General features: G+C 36.6%; 1 pseudogene; it reads right to left on the bottom strand.

Moving 5' to 3' along the window:
• Positions 1–9,094: 9,094 nt before the first annotated feature.
• On the bottom strand, positions 9,095–11,493 carry LOC110772352 (L-type lectin-domain containing receptor kinase IX.1 pseudogene; annotated as a pseudogene).
• Between the last annotated feature and the right edge of the window lie 6,285 nt (positions 11,494–17,778).

The raw sequence follows: 17,778 nt of genomic DNA, 5'->3' as shown, positions 1-17,778 counted from the left end.
TAGGAAGGTGCTCTACCCCCAGCTAGTGATGTTAAGAGATGGAAACATCATGGTCTCGACTTGGACGCTTGACCTTCTACTTGAGGTGAGCAAGATACCGTCACAAACACATATATGGCCGAGGAGCGGGCAACTGGTGAGACGATGGCTGATGAGTCGGAAGTCGAGGACAATGAAGCCAAGGAGGGCACAACTGATGAGGCTGAGGTTGATGCTATGGAGCATGTAGCCAAAGCTGACTAGCTGGTGGCTAATGAGACTGTAGCTGAGGAGGATGATGCCAATGAGGGCGCAACTGAAGAGGTAGCGGCAGACTCAACGGCGGCCTCCTTGGCAAAGTAGGCAGCTGGAGTTGCTGAGCAGATGACAGCATCTGATGAGCATGTAGCTGAACTAGGCGGAGCCACGGAGGGCATAGTTGATTAGGCGGAAGTTGAGGAGGTCACCGAGCAATAGATGGAGACTCTTTTATCTTTTCAAGCTTTGTAATATACTTTCTTTTGAACTCGGCTGGTTGGTCACTTTACTATGGAAACTTCAGTTATTTCTTTAACTTCAATTCATATTGTGTCTTGTGTCTTGTGAATCGCTTGAGTGACCGGCAGGAGCCTTGGTTGCTCATTGCCCTTGGGATATTTGAATGTTTACCCACCGCTTGCTTGAAAGGTGCTGTTCTGCTTTTCCCTTATGATGCTTCATGGTGGTCGCCTTGTGTCTCTCTTAAGACGCTTCTTATGGGTGACGACTTGGTTGGCATATGTCTCCTTTAGGACGCTTCATGGTTATCGCCCTGCGTCTCCCTCAGGACGCTGCTTATGGATGACGGCCTGGTTGGCCTTGTCTCCCTTAGGACGCTTCATGGTTGTTGCCCTGCGTCTCTGTTAGGATTTTCAACGAATATCTTCTTATTTGGAAAAAATATATTCTTTCCCCAAAATGTAGAGATTGAAATTAGGGATTTGATTGGGATCAAATCACTAATTGATGATAATATCCCCAAAATGAGATAATACCTAAATTGATGATATTATCTTTTAATTGGTGATTATATTCCCAAATAAGGATAATATCCCTATTTTTAGTATCAATTGATTGGCCAAATAAATTAGCTCAATTAATTGACCTAGGAGATATTCTTCTTGTCCACATGGCACCTTGTGATTGGAAGCCAAAATATTTACTCCCATAAGATGCATAATGTTTACTCAGAGGTCAATGGGTCGAAACTTGAACTGGTTGGATATTCATATCTCTCATATATATGGTAGAGAAATGAATCTATTGCCAAGTTTTGGTTTTCATTTGAATCTAATTTAATATTTCGAATAACGCTCGTTATTCATGAGTTACAATATTCGAGGAAAGCTCTATAGTTAAAATCTCAAGTTGACCAAAAATAAGGGAATTATAATAATAGAAGGTGCGGTTTATCAAATCAGCTATATATTCATGCACAAACTAGCTCTTAGTTTAATATATTTGAGAAGGGAAAAAAAAACCCCAAAAGGACCGGATGATGTGTGAAATAACATTATTATAGTTGCATTATGATTTTTAGAAAAGAAAAAAAGACAAGTCGGAGAGGGAGGAGAGGAAGGGAAGGGAGAAAAGGAAAAATATAAAGAAAGAAAAGAAAAGTGTATGGGCTTCTACCAAAAAAAAAGGTGTATGGACTTCTACCCAAAAAAGAGAGGTAAGGTATATGGGAAGTTGGGTTGTATGAGATATTTCAATATATATATATATATATATAACCAATTTGGTTCGATGCAGATCGGTTTTTTGAGATGCAAAATCGGAATCAGAATCGGGTTGAATCAATCTGATTCGATTTTTTTTTTCACTTTTGTTGACTTTTTAGTCAACTAGGTTTTTGACTGCTTTTTTCAATCTGGTTCTACTCGGTTTTCTAGTCTCCATGCCCACCCCTAGGAACAACCAAATTGACCAATTACAAATTCAAGTTGTTTGGTATGGTAATCAGTTTTCACAATATGAAAATAAAAAATACCAAAAAGAGTTTGTTTGGTTTTGGTAAATATAGGAACCGACATATTACTGACCGACTTTTTTGAAATCAAAAGGCTACCGAAATCTATCAAAGAACTAACCCTCCGTTTGGATAAAGAAATTGAAAATTGCACAGAATTCTTAAATGACAGAATTTAGATCTCTATTGTTTAAATTTCTAGCAATTAATAATTTCAGTGTTTGGATTTATGTCGAATTTTGTAAGTGACATAAATTACAGGGAAAAACAAATTCTTGCTCAATAGAAATTGCAAAATGATGCCTGTTTTGGCTGAAATTAAATTTAGAAATCTTGATCCCCAATTTCGACGATTTTTTCCTTGCGTCATTTAATAAGTTCCATGCTTAAGTTGCCAAACGATGGAAATATCAAATTCTCGCCTTCATTTCCTAACCTTTAGCTAAATTCCGAGTTATTTTCCTCCATCCAAACGGAGGGTGATAGAAATGTTAGTATTCAATAATTCTACTAATAATATTGAGATAGTTGCTGCATAGGGCATCCACACCAAAGACGAGGGATTCTTCAATAAGTATTTAAGTTAAAGATTGGTTACATATTTCTAATCTCGGCCGTTGGATTGCATTCATTAAATGTGTTGGTAGATTTAATATGCAACATACATACAATCCAACGGTCGAGAATAGAAATATGTAACCAATCTTTAATATAAAATACTTATTGGAGAAAAGGAATGAGTGATAACTTGAAAAGTAAGCTAAGCGTGAATATATTTTTCTTAGTAAATTGACAATAAACTCATTTTTTTTAATCATAAAGAAATATTCATTTATAAATGGGACCTCTCGACTTGGATATGGCAGCTCGACTCTTACGTTCAGCAGCGGACTCAACTCGAGCCTCGGGACCTCCATATCTAAAATTCACCAAAAGTTCATCCAAATTCTAAAAAATTCACTAAAGATCTTAATAGTGTGGTTATCCTAATTATTAATGTCAACTCCCAATAGATGATCAATATCTACCATTAAATGCATAAAATCAGTGAATTAGATCACTCTTGGACACTAGTTGTTTTTATCACACAGTCTCATGTCTTTTTAGAGTGGACAAACCTAAGAGAATTGATCAAAGAAAATAAATAAAGATTACCAAAAAAACATAATACATATTTTCGAATCTTAGACATACCCGGTATTATATATGTTACATGCATGCTCTAGCTTGAACATGCCAAAAGGAGTGAAGAGTCGTTCAGGAATTTCTAGCTCATCCGTGATTCTATATATTAGAACTCAAATGCAATTTTTTTTTTTCGTTTTTCAGTTTTTGTGAAGTGTACATTGCAGAGTTTAATGATGTGAACTTTTGGGGTTATTAATGTATTTAGAAATACAAAGTGCCTTTTCGACCTATACCAGAGTAGGCAGGCAAGGTGATTTCTTAGTTAGATAATATTTATAAATTCAAAATAACTAACATAGTGATTCATATAAAGCCAATTTCACTCCTATAAAAAATAAAATAAAATCACTAGGAGCCTAGGTGGTGAGGGGTGCTGGAACAAAAAGTTAGAACTAAGATATGTTATGAGTTCAATTCTCCATGTACCGAAACATTATATTAGAAGGACTTGAACCAATTATGTTACATCAAAAAAGAAGAAAAGATTTTTGTTAGTTCATAAATTTTGAGACCGTTTTAACGGAATATATACTTTTATGATCAGAGATAAACATTACCTCTAATTAAACACCTCTCACAAACAATTCTTGGCGATTGGGAATAAGTATTTTAATAAGGGAGCTGATTTCCCCACTTCCATTTTCTCCACTTACACTCCCTTTTACTTTTTAATAATTTTTAATCAATTTTGTTCCTTCTCTTTCCTATTATACCCTTAACCTACATTAATTTCTGTTTTACTTCACTTTTATATTATTTCTTTTTCTTTATACTTAATTTTCCAACTTACACTCCATTTTCAATATTAAAGGGAAATTTTTTTTAATTTCTTACTTGATTAAAGGAAAAAAAAATATACTGAAAATGGAGTGCAAATTGGAAAATTAAGTAGAAAGAAAAAGAACTAATATAAAAGTGAAGTAAAAAGAAATTAATGTAGGGTAAGGGTAGAATAGGAAAGAGAAAGAACAAAATTGATTAAAAAGTATTAAAAAGCAAAAGGAAGTGTAAGTGAAGAAAAGGGGAGTGGGGAAATCATATCCCTTTAATAATTAAACCTATTTTAAAAGCTTATCCATCAAGACCTAAGCAATTTCCTACCATTTTCTTTACTTTCACTCTCCTCCATAATATTTTGTTTCTACATAAACTGGCTTACGTCATAAACGTTTACAGCTAGCGTAAAATTATTTTTTTATGCAAAATAGACATTTCCCTCTCAATTTCTTTTCTTTTGGTGTGACTTGTAAAATGGTTTGACGTATGATAATATTTAACTTTATAAAGTCAGAACAAATTCCTTCATGAGCCTGAGGGAAGGAGCACTGAATCTTTGTTCAAATTATGTTTTATGACTATTTTAGAATTGAATCTTCACTTTGTTAGAAAAAGTCTTTGCTCAAATCTCGTGAACATACAACTAGATATTTGGCCTCGATGGTCCTTCTTTTTCAAGCATACAAGCTGCATTAGGTATCCATGGCTTGGACAGATTTGTCTCTAAGCTAATTCCATGGCTTTCTAGGAAGGAACAGATCAAGATATGAGCCAAAAGAATCAGAAAAACTTATATGAAATGGGGATAATACTGGTTTGCTATCCCGTCTAATTACAGAATGTTACGTGAAAAAATTATCACGTGTGACATATCGTAATTGATTAAAAATAACATTATTTTAATATTTCCGTTTCATGTAAGCCAAGATATGAACCAAAAGGACATCATGAGCTAATTTCGATGAAATCCAAGTCACCAAAATCAAAATGTGTGGAAAATAAAAGCATCTGCCGGCCAAAGTTGTCAAACATGTCAACACCAATTATGCAATAGCCACAGGAGGTACAAATGTCAGCACCACGTTGCTTGAAGTATACAGATGCTCATGGTGGCGGCACAAATCAAACAACCCAAAAAGATATGTATTTTTTGACCAGGCCAAGGTTGGCCCCTATTGCCAATATGCCAACTTAAAATATAATTTATGTCTCTTCGGAGTGCACGGGTTGGCAATAGAGCTAGTGAAAACAGAACAGAACTCAAGCCTGGTCAAAAAAGGAACAGAACTCAAGCCAAAACACACTTTTGATGGTCTAAAAAATGGTTGGACCACACTTAGAAATCCAGTTCAAACATGAAAGTATTGGTAGCTGTACAAAGCACTATTCTGTATTTGCTTTTGTGTGAGAAACTCGGGGTCATTCAAATGAGAAAAACTTAGGTGTCTCGGGTTTTTACACTCTCTCTATCTCTCTCGTTAGAGTAACTCCACCCATTTGCCCTTAGTCATGACAAGGGGGGAGCTAAGGCAGCCACTATTCACGTGTGAATAGTAGTTGCCCTTGCAAATAGTATTTTGTGTTTCCACCCGTTGCCATGGCTAAGGGCTGTTACTATTCATTTTTTTTTGTTTTTTTCACAATTTTTTTACCTCAATAATTAATTAGGATAATATTTGCGGACAAGATTTTCGGGTTCCTACGTGTCAAGACTATTCATAATCGGATAAAATTTCCGGATAAGATTTTTGTGTTCAAATTTCGGATGAATTTTAAATTTCAAATTTCAGATAAATTTGGGTTCAAATTTCGGATGAATTTCAAAATTCAAATTTCAGATAAATTTGGGTTCAAATTTATTTATGGTTTGGTTGTGTTGTTTTTTATTTATTATGGTTTGGTTGTGGTTTGTTTTTATTATTGTGCCTTGTTTGTAGTTTTTGTTTTTATTATTTAGGTTTTTTATCACAAATGGTCCCTGACGTTTGCAAAATTATCATCTTTCGTCCATAACGTTTTTTTGTGACACTAATGGTCCTTAAGGTTATCCTCTATACATCAAAATGGTCCCTGCCGTTAGTTTCTGTCAAATTTTCTGTTAAATTGCGTACATGGCATGTGTGTGGAGCCCACACATCCAATGGTATAAAGCCACATGGCTTTAAATAAAATAAAATATATTTTAAATATTTTAAAACTTAAATCCATAAAAACAAAAATAAAAATACCTGCACCCTCTGCATTCTCACTCTGCCAGCGCCCTTCCCCCTCGCAGACCCACCCACCTTTTGCCTCTCTCTCCCTCCTCTTCCTCCCTTCTCTCTCTCTCTCTCTCTCTCTCTCTCTCTCTCTCTCTCTCTCTCTCTCTCTCTTTAAATTCTACAAAGCTGGCTTTGACTTTTGCTTTGGCTAAGGCTGCAACGCCAAAGCCTATATGTGATCTTTGGCTGACCTTGTAGAAGGAGACTCTTGGACCTCCACAATGACCACATTATGTTTCTTGCTTTTGATGTCTTTCCTCTACATCTCCTACTTTGTAAAATCTGTTTTCCCTCCAATCTTGTAAGCAACAGCAATCTTTTACTGCCCATGTCCGATCACAAGCAGAACCAAAAGGAGGGGCAATGTTTGGTTGGTTAGACTGTAAAAGTGAAGGAAGAGGAGGGAGAGAGAGGCAAAGAGTGTGTTTGCGAGGGGGAGGCGCAGCGCTGGCAGAGGGAGGACACAGAGGGGACGGTCATGGTGCAGTTTTTTTTGTTTTTTTGGATTTAAAGTTTTAAAATATTTAAAATATATTTTTATTTTATTTAAAGCCACGTGACTTTATACCATTGGACGTGTGGGCTCCACGCACGTGCCACGTCAGTAATTTAACAGAAAATTTGACGGAAGCTAACGGCAGGGACCATTTTGATGTGTAAAGGGTAACCTTAAGGACCATTAGTGCCACAAAAAAATATTAAGGACAAAAGGTGATAATTTCGCAAACGTCAGGGACCATTTGTGATAAAAAGCCTATTATTTATTATGCTTTGGTTGTGGTTTTTCCTTTAAATTATGTTTTGTTTGATGTATGGAATATGTTGAATAAAAAGGTATTTTATTGAATGCTTTGTTTATTAAATAAAGAAAGCCAATACAAGTCATTAAGAATTACTACTACTAAAATAAAATACATGAATTACAAGAACTTTAATAGAAAACATGAAAAATACAAATACATAAAAGGTATGCCAACTAATTTAATGGTTTTGATCATTTAACCAATCCGTGTTGCTAGGCCCATCATCCCGAAAAAGTTTTCTTCTCATAACATCCCTTCGTTCTAGCTTCCAAAATTGTTTTGTATCAGGGGACATATGGCTTGTATCCATCGCCATGGTTTCCCGATCCGTTTTGTCCATCTCTTTTTTCCGCAAATACTCCCTTTCTTGTGCATATTGTGCTTGCATTGCCATCTCATTGTCTTGGCGTTTCAGCTCCATTTCAACTCTTATGGCGCTCTGCCTTGCAATTTCCTCCAAAATTTTTGATGTATTACTACTCGAATTACCCCCTTTTTTTGCCTTCGCAGCCTTTCGGCCAATGGGCCTCGGCTCCTTTTCGATGGGTGAGTCTTGACTCATAGGGGAATCGATAGGTGAATCCGATATCATTGAATCACGGAGTGGCGTCTCGTTTAACATAACGGCGGGACCCGTGGGAATTATTCTGAAGCGTTTGCAATTTTTCACCACGTCCCAACATTCATGATAGTTGAAACTTTTTTGCCTTGCCCAATTGCACCAAACCACATCTGTGCTTGAATCATCTATTTAAAAAAAAAATAATGGACATGCAAGAAATATTTAAAATATATTGGATATGCAAGTAACAAAAAAAAAATTAATGGAAATGCAATTAACCTTACAAATATATTGGAAGTGCAAGAAATATTAACAAAATATTGAATATGCAAGAAATATTAACAAAATATTGAAAATGCAATAAACATAAAAAATATATATATATATTAGGACATTAAACTTAATAAAACTCAAATTACAAAATACTTACCTCGTTACTAAGATTTTCCCCACTTCTATGGTTGTCCATCGCTTTGGCCAAGGCATCCCTCCATTTTCCCAACTCTTTATTGAGAATTTTACACCTACTAGACAATGCCATTTCCGTACGAGTCGACCCCGGAATTTTTTCACAAAATTCGGCATGAATTTTTTTCCACTTCATCTCATTGCCTTTCACGGGACAATGACAAATTTGGAGCCAAGCCTCACATAAGGAAACATCTTCCATGGTGCTCCATGCCCCTCCGGTTTCGATAGAAGAAGCCATAAATATAAGAAATAAAAATACAATTTGAATGAGAGGAAAATGTTGAGTAAAGAGTGAATAATAATAGAAGTAGAAGAAAATGTCTGAGGATTGGTGTTGAAAGTGAAGGGTATTGAAAGGTATTTATAGAAAAAAAATTCAGAATATTTTGGTTCGATTTTTTTTCATAATTTTATTGCCAAAAAAATGCTAGCCGTTGGATTGGAGGAGAGAAGCAGATCGGAGCGCCCAGGGCTTGACAGCTGGCTTCTACCCGTTGGAGCTGGCGCAGGGCTGATGTCAGCGTACGCGAGTTCAAATTTTTTTTACCGTTGGCACGTGACGGTAAAAAAAATTTGAAGCCGCACGCTGACGTGCGCGCGACGTCAGCAGCCCTCGGTTTGGGTCTCGGGCGAAACTGGCCTTCAGGCCAGCCCACTGTTGGTGGGTCCCACTCCCCCCCGGGCCTGGGCTCCTCGCTGGAGCCTCTTTTTTTTTTTTTGCCTCCCCCCAGCCCTGGGCTCAGCTCCTTGGTGGAGTTGCTCTTACGTGATGACAGAGGTGGAGAGGAATAGCGTATGCAAAGTAAGCAAAAAATTAAACCTGCAATCAACTTGATGGTGAGAACAAAGAACTTGCAATAAATTATATGAGAACCAATTTCTACCTCCAGTTGTAAAAACTGGTTCTTCAGATAAACCTCTCAAGAAAAATAAAAAAAGGTCCTTTCAGTAACTCTGTAAAAACGTTTTAAATTAGTAATATTACAATGAACTTGTACCTGAAACATTAACACAAGTTCAAATTGACCTACACAATATCATCACCCGTTCATTGCAAGTTTATTAATTAACAAGCACATAAAAAATACACTGACAAACTAAGTAAGCCAACTCTTTCTATGAAGGAAAACAATAGAAAGCACAAGAATTCTTTCTCTGAACCATGGACAAGAAAGAAACAAAACCAAAAAATATAAGTGAAAAAAAAAAGTTAATTGAGGCATATAGCTACACATCGACTTTGCGTGAATTCAACAGAGCTTTTGAGGAACCTGCTGACTGTGATGAATTATAAGTAGTGCAGCTGCTACACGAACACTGCGTTCCATCTTTAACCGATGATCCGGTGAGGTTAAATGATGTGTAGGAGAACCTACACATACTCAGTGGAGGTGCAAAGTACATTGGCACTGGCAACTTTGATGGCAGGCTTGGCATTGGAGCTTCAAAATTGAGAACGTTTATGACTTGCCTAATTGACGGCCTAACAGTAGGATCAGGATGGCAGCACCATAACCCAACTGCCATCAAGCACTCTATTTGCTGCTCATCAAAATCCCTACACAATCTTTTATCAGCAGCTTCAAGTATTTGGTCTTTTCCATAGAGATCCCAAACCCACTCCACCAGCCTTACCCTGCTTGGTTCTGCCTTTGCTTCAACTGGCCTCCTTCCACAACCGATTTCTAGGGCAACCACCCCAAAACTATACACATCAGACTCTTTGCTAGCCCTGCCAGTTGTCACACACTCTGGGGCTAGGTACCCCATGGTTCCTGCCAAAACAGTTGTTTGTGACCCCAAATCATGGTCTACAAGCCTTGCAAGCCCAAAATCACCTAGCTTGGCATTGAAGTTTGAATCCAACATCACATTGCTTGACTTGATATCTCTATGCACCACACATTGTTCCCACTCCTCATGAAGATACAAAATGGCAGAGGCCAAACCAAGGGCTATTTTGTACCTTAGTGTCCAAGTTAGGTGAAGTTTCATTCCAAACAGATGGGAATCAAGGCTTCCGTTTGGCATAATTTCGTAGATGAGAAGGAACTCGCTTTGTTCATGACACCAACCAATGAGTTGAACCAAATTTCTGTGCCTCAATCGACTGATGATCCTCACTTCCGCTACATACTCCTTTTTCCCCTGCTTTGATCCTCTAGACACCCTCTTCACAGCCACTTCTGTGTTGGATTCACTTAACAAGCCCTTGTAGACACCTCCAAATCCTCCCTCTCCAAGCTTCCCTCCCTCTGAAAAGTTATTTGTTGCACGACTTAGTTCGCGGTAAGTGAACCTACGGGGCCCTGTTCCTTTGTCAAATTCATCATCCATAGACATGTCATATGCCTCATCTATCTTGTCAACCCTTTTCCTCCAAGACATGAACCATAACAGGCCTAATCCACAACTCAAAAGCCCGAAACCCGCTCCTAAACCAATCCCCAACCTTAACTTTTTTTGCGCTTCCTTATTACTGTTGATCTCCAGGGTTGAACTAAATGACCAAGACAGGATGTTATGTATTTCAACCCAATAACCTGTGGCAGCAGAGAAACCAACACTAACTAGCTCTGGCAACACGTCCTTCAAATTTACTATATAAGAGACGCTACAATCTCCAACATTGTACACTGGATTTTCAGAATAAGTTAGGAAAACACTCAAATTTCTGGTGGTGGAGTTGTAAGTCACCCATGCATTTGCTACTGATCCATTTTTCATGGTAGTTTTCCATGAGACATTAGCTACCGAGGCAATGGAATTGACATTGATTCCTACATGATCAGGGTTTGGATCCCATTCATTCTCATGACTGTCAAACTCAACAGCAACAATGTTATTTTTGGAGGCGTTTAAAGCAGTCTCAGAGCTAAATAGTGCAAGGTATCCACCAGTTGAATTGTTGGGAATCTCTGATCCAAATGGTGCAAGGAAGAAAGATATGCCGTCCCCATAGTGTGTGTCGTTGAGAGCTTTCATGACAAAGGAGAAATGAGTTGTGAAGTCAGTGAGCCTCCCTGTGCTGGAGTCCCAAAGGCGCACCGGTTGAAAGTATGTGGCTCGACCAGCGCTCTCAGTCAAGGAATCATCAACTTGATTCTTTGTGAGTTGGATGACTCCTCCTGATGGAAATGCATCGCCTTGGAAGTTTAAATCCTTCGTATTGGTATTAAAACTGGAGATGTTGAAGGAGAATGACTCAACATTTTTTAGTAATAACAGCAACAGAAAGATGTGAATGAGAAGTGAGGGTAAAGTTTGTGCTTGGAGGTGTGAAAATGGTTTGAAGAAAGCCATGGTTGCAAGGCCTGCATTCGGAAAGAAAAGCAGGAAGGAAGATGTATGCTTATTTGGATGGAGAGGCCTAGGCAGTTCAACTATATGGTTGTCCTGTTTCAAGACTTGGTTTTATTAACCAAGTCAATTTCATCAAAGGAATTCTCAGCTGTTCTCACTCAAATACTCTACGTATACACACACTGCATTCTGATCATATTTGTTTTACCATAATCTATCATTCTTGAAGTGTACATAAAATACGTGTATCGTGACGATTGAGTTGCTGGATTTTAGTGTTTTCTCTGTACATTTGGCGGGGAATGTGGAAGCAGATGTTACTAATTAATTTAACCATTGTGATGTTCGGTCGGCTTGCTGCTTTTTTTTTCTTTCTTTTTTTTCATTTGTTGGCCAGGATTAAATTATTTATGGTTTCCAGGAATAATATGACTTTGTATCTTTCATTCTGACTGTTTTTTTTTCTTTTTCAATTGCTCTGTCTACCCCAACTCAACAAAACATTAAACACAATAACCTGTTTTCTTACGTTAATTTAAACTATGCATTACATCAGCCTTGGAGAACAGCTGAGAATTAAAGTAATGTAAGAGTGTGACAAAATAACAGGACAAAATTGTGTTTTGATATTTTCTTCCACACCTCAAGAACAACGCCGGTCGCCGTCCTAATTGTATATTTTCGAAGAGACTGGATAGGATGGTTGAATTCTCAAAGAAAACAAAACCATCTCCACCCCAGCCTGCCGAATAAGAAAAGATTTGAGAAACAAGGGTCAAGGTGGTCATATATCCCATAAATCAAATACTTCTCTTTTGGCTGTTTCAAAATTCTTTCAAATGTTTATATATAGGGTAATGCTAGACATACCACATTTTTCATACCACATCTCTAATAAAGGTGAAGCCCACCAATACAATATATACAGTTTTGCTCACATCAGGATGACTGGATTTTAATTAAAATGCGGACACTAAAGATGAAACGTCAGATCAATCCAATGGTTCTGTAACTTTGATATATATTAATTGACAAAACTTAAAACCACGCGCAGCTTTGATTATTGAATTAATTTAATATTATATCAAACTTATCATACCTTTCTCTCCCCTTCTTTCTCTCGATTACCTCACGCTTTCCCGTCTCTCTCTTCTTCTTCGCTCTGTCTCTCAACCTCTCATTCTTTTATTAATTTTCTTTCTCTTTCTTCTTCTATTTCTCTCTCTCTCTCTCTCTCTCTCTCTCTCTCTTTGCAACTTCTCTCTGTATGTCTCTCTCTCCCTCTTCTCTGCTTCTTCTGCTTCTTCTCCTTCTTAACAAAGGGGGCTTAAGCCCAGAGAACAATGGTTTCATTAAGCCTGTTGTTTTTTCCTTGAGTCAAATAGCTTGTGGAAAATGCATCACATGCCTCTTTAATTTCTAGATTTCCACAGACATTTCATTAAGCCTGTTATTTTTCCTTGAGTCAAAAAGCTATGAGAACAATGAGACTTGTAAACATTTATCCAGATCAAACGAACAATGGATTTTGATAATTTGTGCATTGCGATGGGTGTTTCTTTGTTTTTCTCTACAAGTCAACAATCTTCTGGAAAACACACCCCTTAATGGCGGTACATAAGCAATTATAACCTAGAAATTAATTGACAAAATCAATTGGGGGTTGTGAACCTTTTTGCGATGGGTGTTTCTTTTTCTTTTTTTTCTCGCTCCAGTATCTGGCATCTGGCATTTAACCAAATTTACAGAGAGAGATATAGAGACTGAGAAAAAGAAGAAGAAGAAGAAAAGAGAGATGGGGCTGTCAATGTCATAAAGACGTTGAGAAGATCTTTCTGAGAAGATGGAGGTGTTGAACAATTAATTAAAGTAAATCTCTTGGGCTGCCCTAAGCTGCCCACCTTTTCAATTTTATAAAGAAGAGAGAGAAGGGAAAGCGTGAGGTAATCGAGAGAAAGAAGGAGAGAGAAAGGTATGATAAGTTTGATATAATATTAAATTAGTTCAATAATCAAAGCTGCGCGTGGTTTTAAGTTTTGTCAATTAATACATATCAAAGCTGTAGAACCATTGGATTCATCAAAGCTGTATATATATATATAATAGTAAATTTGGCTTTTCCACCCTTCAAACTAATTTTTTCTTAACTGCAACTCATTGGCTTATTTTTCTGCAAATAGAACCCAACTTTTATGAGTAAAATTGATTACTAGAATTTAACTAAGCAAGTTACTTAATTAAGCTTAAAATATAATTTATTGTACTTTTTAAATTCCAAAAGTACCTCCAATTACAGTTTACCGTGTTATGTGGGGTGAATTAAAGAGTTGGTTTCCTCAATTTATTGGGCTGATTTATTTCCTCCTAAAATGCCCCTCATTATGTTATTTGGTGAAATTTATTACAAATTTAACTAATCACATATTAATTCTTTAAAATTTCAAAATATTTGGCACTTCTCTCTTAAGAACCCCTCGTTACCCCATTATATTTGCATGTCTTTCATTTCTGGTCGATTTGTATCACCACCCAAGATTCCATCCACAAGGAGATGGGTGAGCTACAAGTATTGGATCTTCTGCCTTGTATAACCTAGTCCTAAGTACTACTAGGACTTCAGGAGGACGTTCTGCCTTGTGAGCTATTATCCCTTACTACCTTCCAAAATACCCTTACAACTTTACAATTCTCATTTATGTGATGATTTCATATGGTTAATAAACAACTTAATGGGAATGACTTCTTCTCATACCAATTCCTTACTTCCCCCTTTGCTACGAGAAATTATATAATAGTACGATCACCACGTCAGCTGGTGATTCTTGGCATATTTTTAAAAAACTCACACTTTATTTTACGGCTGGAATGGAACCTAATTTTCACCCTTTAAAATAAAATAAAAAAAGCGACAAGCAATGGCCGACCCCAACCATCGCGCCCCCCCGCCCACCCCCCGCGTTCCCTCTGTCTGTGTGTGTGTGTGTTGCCCTTCAACTACTAAATCATGGCCATATTTGCTTCTCAACTATTTAGTGGCTACCCCAATGTTTGTTGACTTCTAAATTACAGATTGCCATTAGATGTTAAGAAGGTTGTAATGGGATAGGAGGTGGGTGTATCACAAACAGGCCATATCAGATATTGATATTGAAAAGGTTGATTGTGTTTGGGTATTATGTTTTAGATAATTATTTAATTCATTGATAATGATGATGAAGTTCCTAGTTGCAAGTTGCAACAATTTATTGAGCTATGGGGATTTGGCTTAGTTGTGACCACTAGTGGGCCAATGAATTTTTCAGCGGAGGTGTAATTTTGAAATGCTAAAAGGTTTTAAATAAAAATTGACGACCAAATATCCTTATATTTTAAAAAATAACAATGTTATTAATAATTCATAGAAGAAAAAAAAACATTATAATTAGCCTACAATTGTTGTCGACGAGGTTTCATATAATGAAAACGTCACATTATATTTTCATTACTAATACAAGGAAAAACATCTTTCTCAATGTAAACAATCAAGCTATCACTCAACCATTGATTCCCCATTTTGTTATGCAATGGTGTTTTCACAATATTCATAGCTGAAAAAGCTCTCTCAACCAAAGTAGTTGCAACGGGTAAAACTAAAACTAATGTAAGAAGCAAATACATATAGTTATATATTCTACTCCTCCATGTATTCATCAACTTTTTTGTAAGATACAAAATTTTCTTGATTGGCACAAGACTTGATCGATGAATCAGTTTTTAAAAAAGACTTGGAGTTCTCTCAAAACAAAAATAAAAAACACAAGGAAAAACACACATGGTGGTGGGGAAGTAAATAATCTCTCAAAAAAAGCAAAATCTCCTTTTTTGACCAAAAAACAAGCAAAATCTCCTTATTGCTAAAGGAACTCTTTCTTTTCCATATACAGTACGGTTTTTTTCCCCTAGTCCAAAACGACGTCGTTTTGGCCAGAATATATATATATATTTTAAATACAAGCGTGTAGCAAAGGATTAAGGTTCAAAGAGGACTTTTGTCGACCAGGTGGAGTATGCAGTAGCCTAAGCGAAGGGGTAACATTCCGACACCTGCAATGCTTTTTCCAACGAGGGGAGGTGTAGGTGCACCTCCTTGCACCTCTGTAGATCCTCTTATGCTTGTGACTAATGACTGTTGATAGCAGCCAGAGGAAGAAGAAGACAGAGGGGTGGTGTGGGGAGGCGTTGGGTTGGGTTGGGTTGCTAGGACATTTTCTTTTCTTTTTTCTTAAGTTTTTTTTTCTAATTTTATTTTAATGGACATAAATAAAGTCCCAGCTTTAAAAAAAAATAATTATTTTCTTTCTAAAATGACACATGGCATATTTTGAGTGGAAGTATCACAATTGTATTCCTAGAAAGTAAACATGATCTCGGTTTGCAAAGGGAATTTGTTTTTTGTTTTTGTTTTTGTTTTTTTTTCAGAAACGATAACTTGATGTTAACCATTTACATCCTTCTGACGGAGTAATTTTTGAGTGTTCCCGGTACACCACGTGGTTGGTGTACCATCCAATAGACGGAAGACATATGGAATATGTCCAATACAGTCCGCCACATGTCATAAGAAGAAATGCAGTAAGTTGGATAACAATTTCACATGTTCTATGTTTATTGGATGGTACACCAGACACGTGGTGTACCTGGAACATTTAAAAATTTCTCCTTCTGACGTGATAGGAGCATCCAAAGCGGAGGCAAAGAGTCCAAATCACATGCACTAGAAAACTTAGAAGCATAATTGGCCTTCAAATGAGTAGCTTTATTACAAGTGCGAGGAACGAAAGAAAAATAAAATAGAACTGAACTGCTGAATTCAGATTCGAATGTCATAAAAAATCCCTTCCACACACTGGCATCAGGACTGCTGCCCTCTCTGGGAGCATCGATTAAAACCTTTGAATCAGACTCCAGGCGCAACCTGTTGCCAACCTTGCTTGCAGGGTAAATTAGAAGCGTGACGATCACTGATCTGAAATGAATTGGAGAAGCATAATTATTTCAAATACAATGGGAAGATGCTAAATTATAATAGCATGTTTATTTATAGGTTATAAGTAATGGAAATAAGAAAAAAATAGATTTTTATTTTTATACAAATGATATTGTAATTTAATATAATCTAAACTATGGGGAGGAAGATTCGAACTCAAGTCCGGAATAAAGAGAGTATGATACTTTGCTTTACATAACACACAATGAAAAAGATTCCGGGGTTGGAGGAAGTCAATATTGAATTAAATCATCAACCTATTGGCCCCTTTGCTGCCGACCCTGCCCTACGAACTATGACTCAAGGGCATGTAATATAAATTGGTCAAACCACATAAACATAAACTATTAAGTTCTAAGTCTAGTCTGTTCCCAGCAACGTGTGGGTCGATGCATCCAACAAATTATTGGCATATTCAAAGTATTATACCTTGTCAGTTGTTCTATATATATATATATATATATATATTAGGCCAAAACCTTGACAGGATAACCTCTTTCTCTTGGTTTATTAGACAAATAGTAAAGCAGTTATTTTTTAACATCTTTTTCAGTAGTATATAACTTTTTTTTGAAAGATCTTAGGTTTCAGTGACCAGTATTGAGTGTTCAATAAAATAAAACAAACTATTGATTTAGAAAACGAAAAAAATTAAATTAAATTCTTAATCAGTAAACGACTCATGAGAGAGTAAGGAGTGTGACTAGGTAATTATAATATCAAACCCCAAAATAGGGTAATATTATAATATATTACTGTGACTTGAACACCTAATTAACAGATTAAGTGCTAACTAGATATTAAGAAGATATATATATATATATATATATATAGTTATTCTCTCATCTTGATGTCCGCACGTTATTATCGTGCAGATGCCATTGTAAACAAGAAAGAAAGCAGGGAGGGGTACTAGAAAATATATGACGTCCGCATGATAATAATGTCCAAACGTCCGCATAGGAGAATTTCTGTGTGTATATATATATATATATATATATATATATATATAGAGAGAGAGAGAGAGAGAGAGAGAGCTTCCGTTGAGGGATCCCTCAAATAAGCTTATTTGAAGGACACCCTTCTAGGGCCCATTTTGCACTGTATTTCACTAATCCAAACTCAAAACTTGCTCAACCAAAGGGGCAAACTCTTCGTGGGAGGTCTAGAAATTAAAAATTTTGAAAGGTTTCTTCCCTGTGACCAACTTTTGCCCATATATTTTGTAGACATTAATTCAAAGATCATCTCTACAAAAATCACTTGAATCCGATATCATTTGACCACTCAATTAAATTATTGAAATTTAAGAACTTTCTTGAATCACCGTGTTCATTGATTTTGTTGGTATCAATTAGATGCCTATAGTGATTTTTAATTTGCATTGCATGATGTTT

This window comes from Prunus avium, chromosome 6 (genome assembly GCF_965620075.1).
Source record: "Prunus avium chromosome 6, drPruAviu1.hap1.1, whole genome shotgun sequence".
In the NCBI taxonomy this organism is placed as follows: domain Eukaryota; kingdom Viridiplantae; phylum Streptophyta; class Magnoliopsida; order Rosales; family Rosaceae; genus Prunus; species Prunus avium.
Note: the sequence above shows the minus strand (reverse complement) of the source record. Positions and strands in the feature narration are given on the sequence as shown.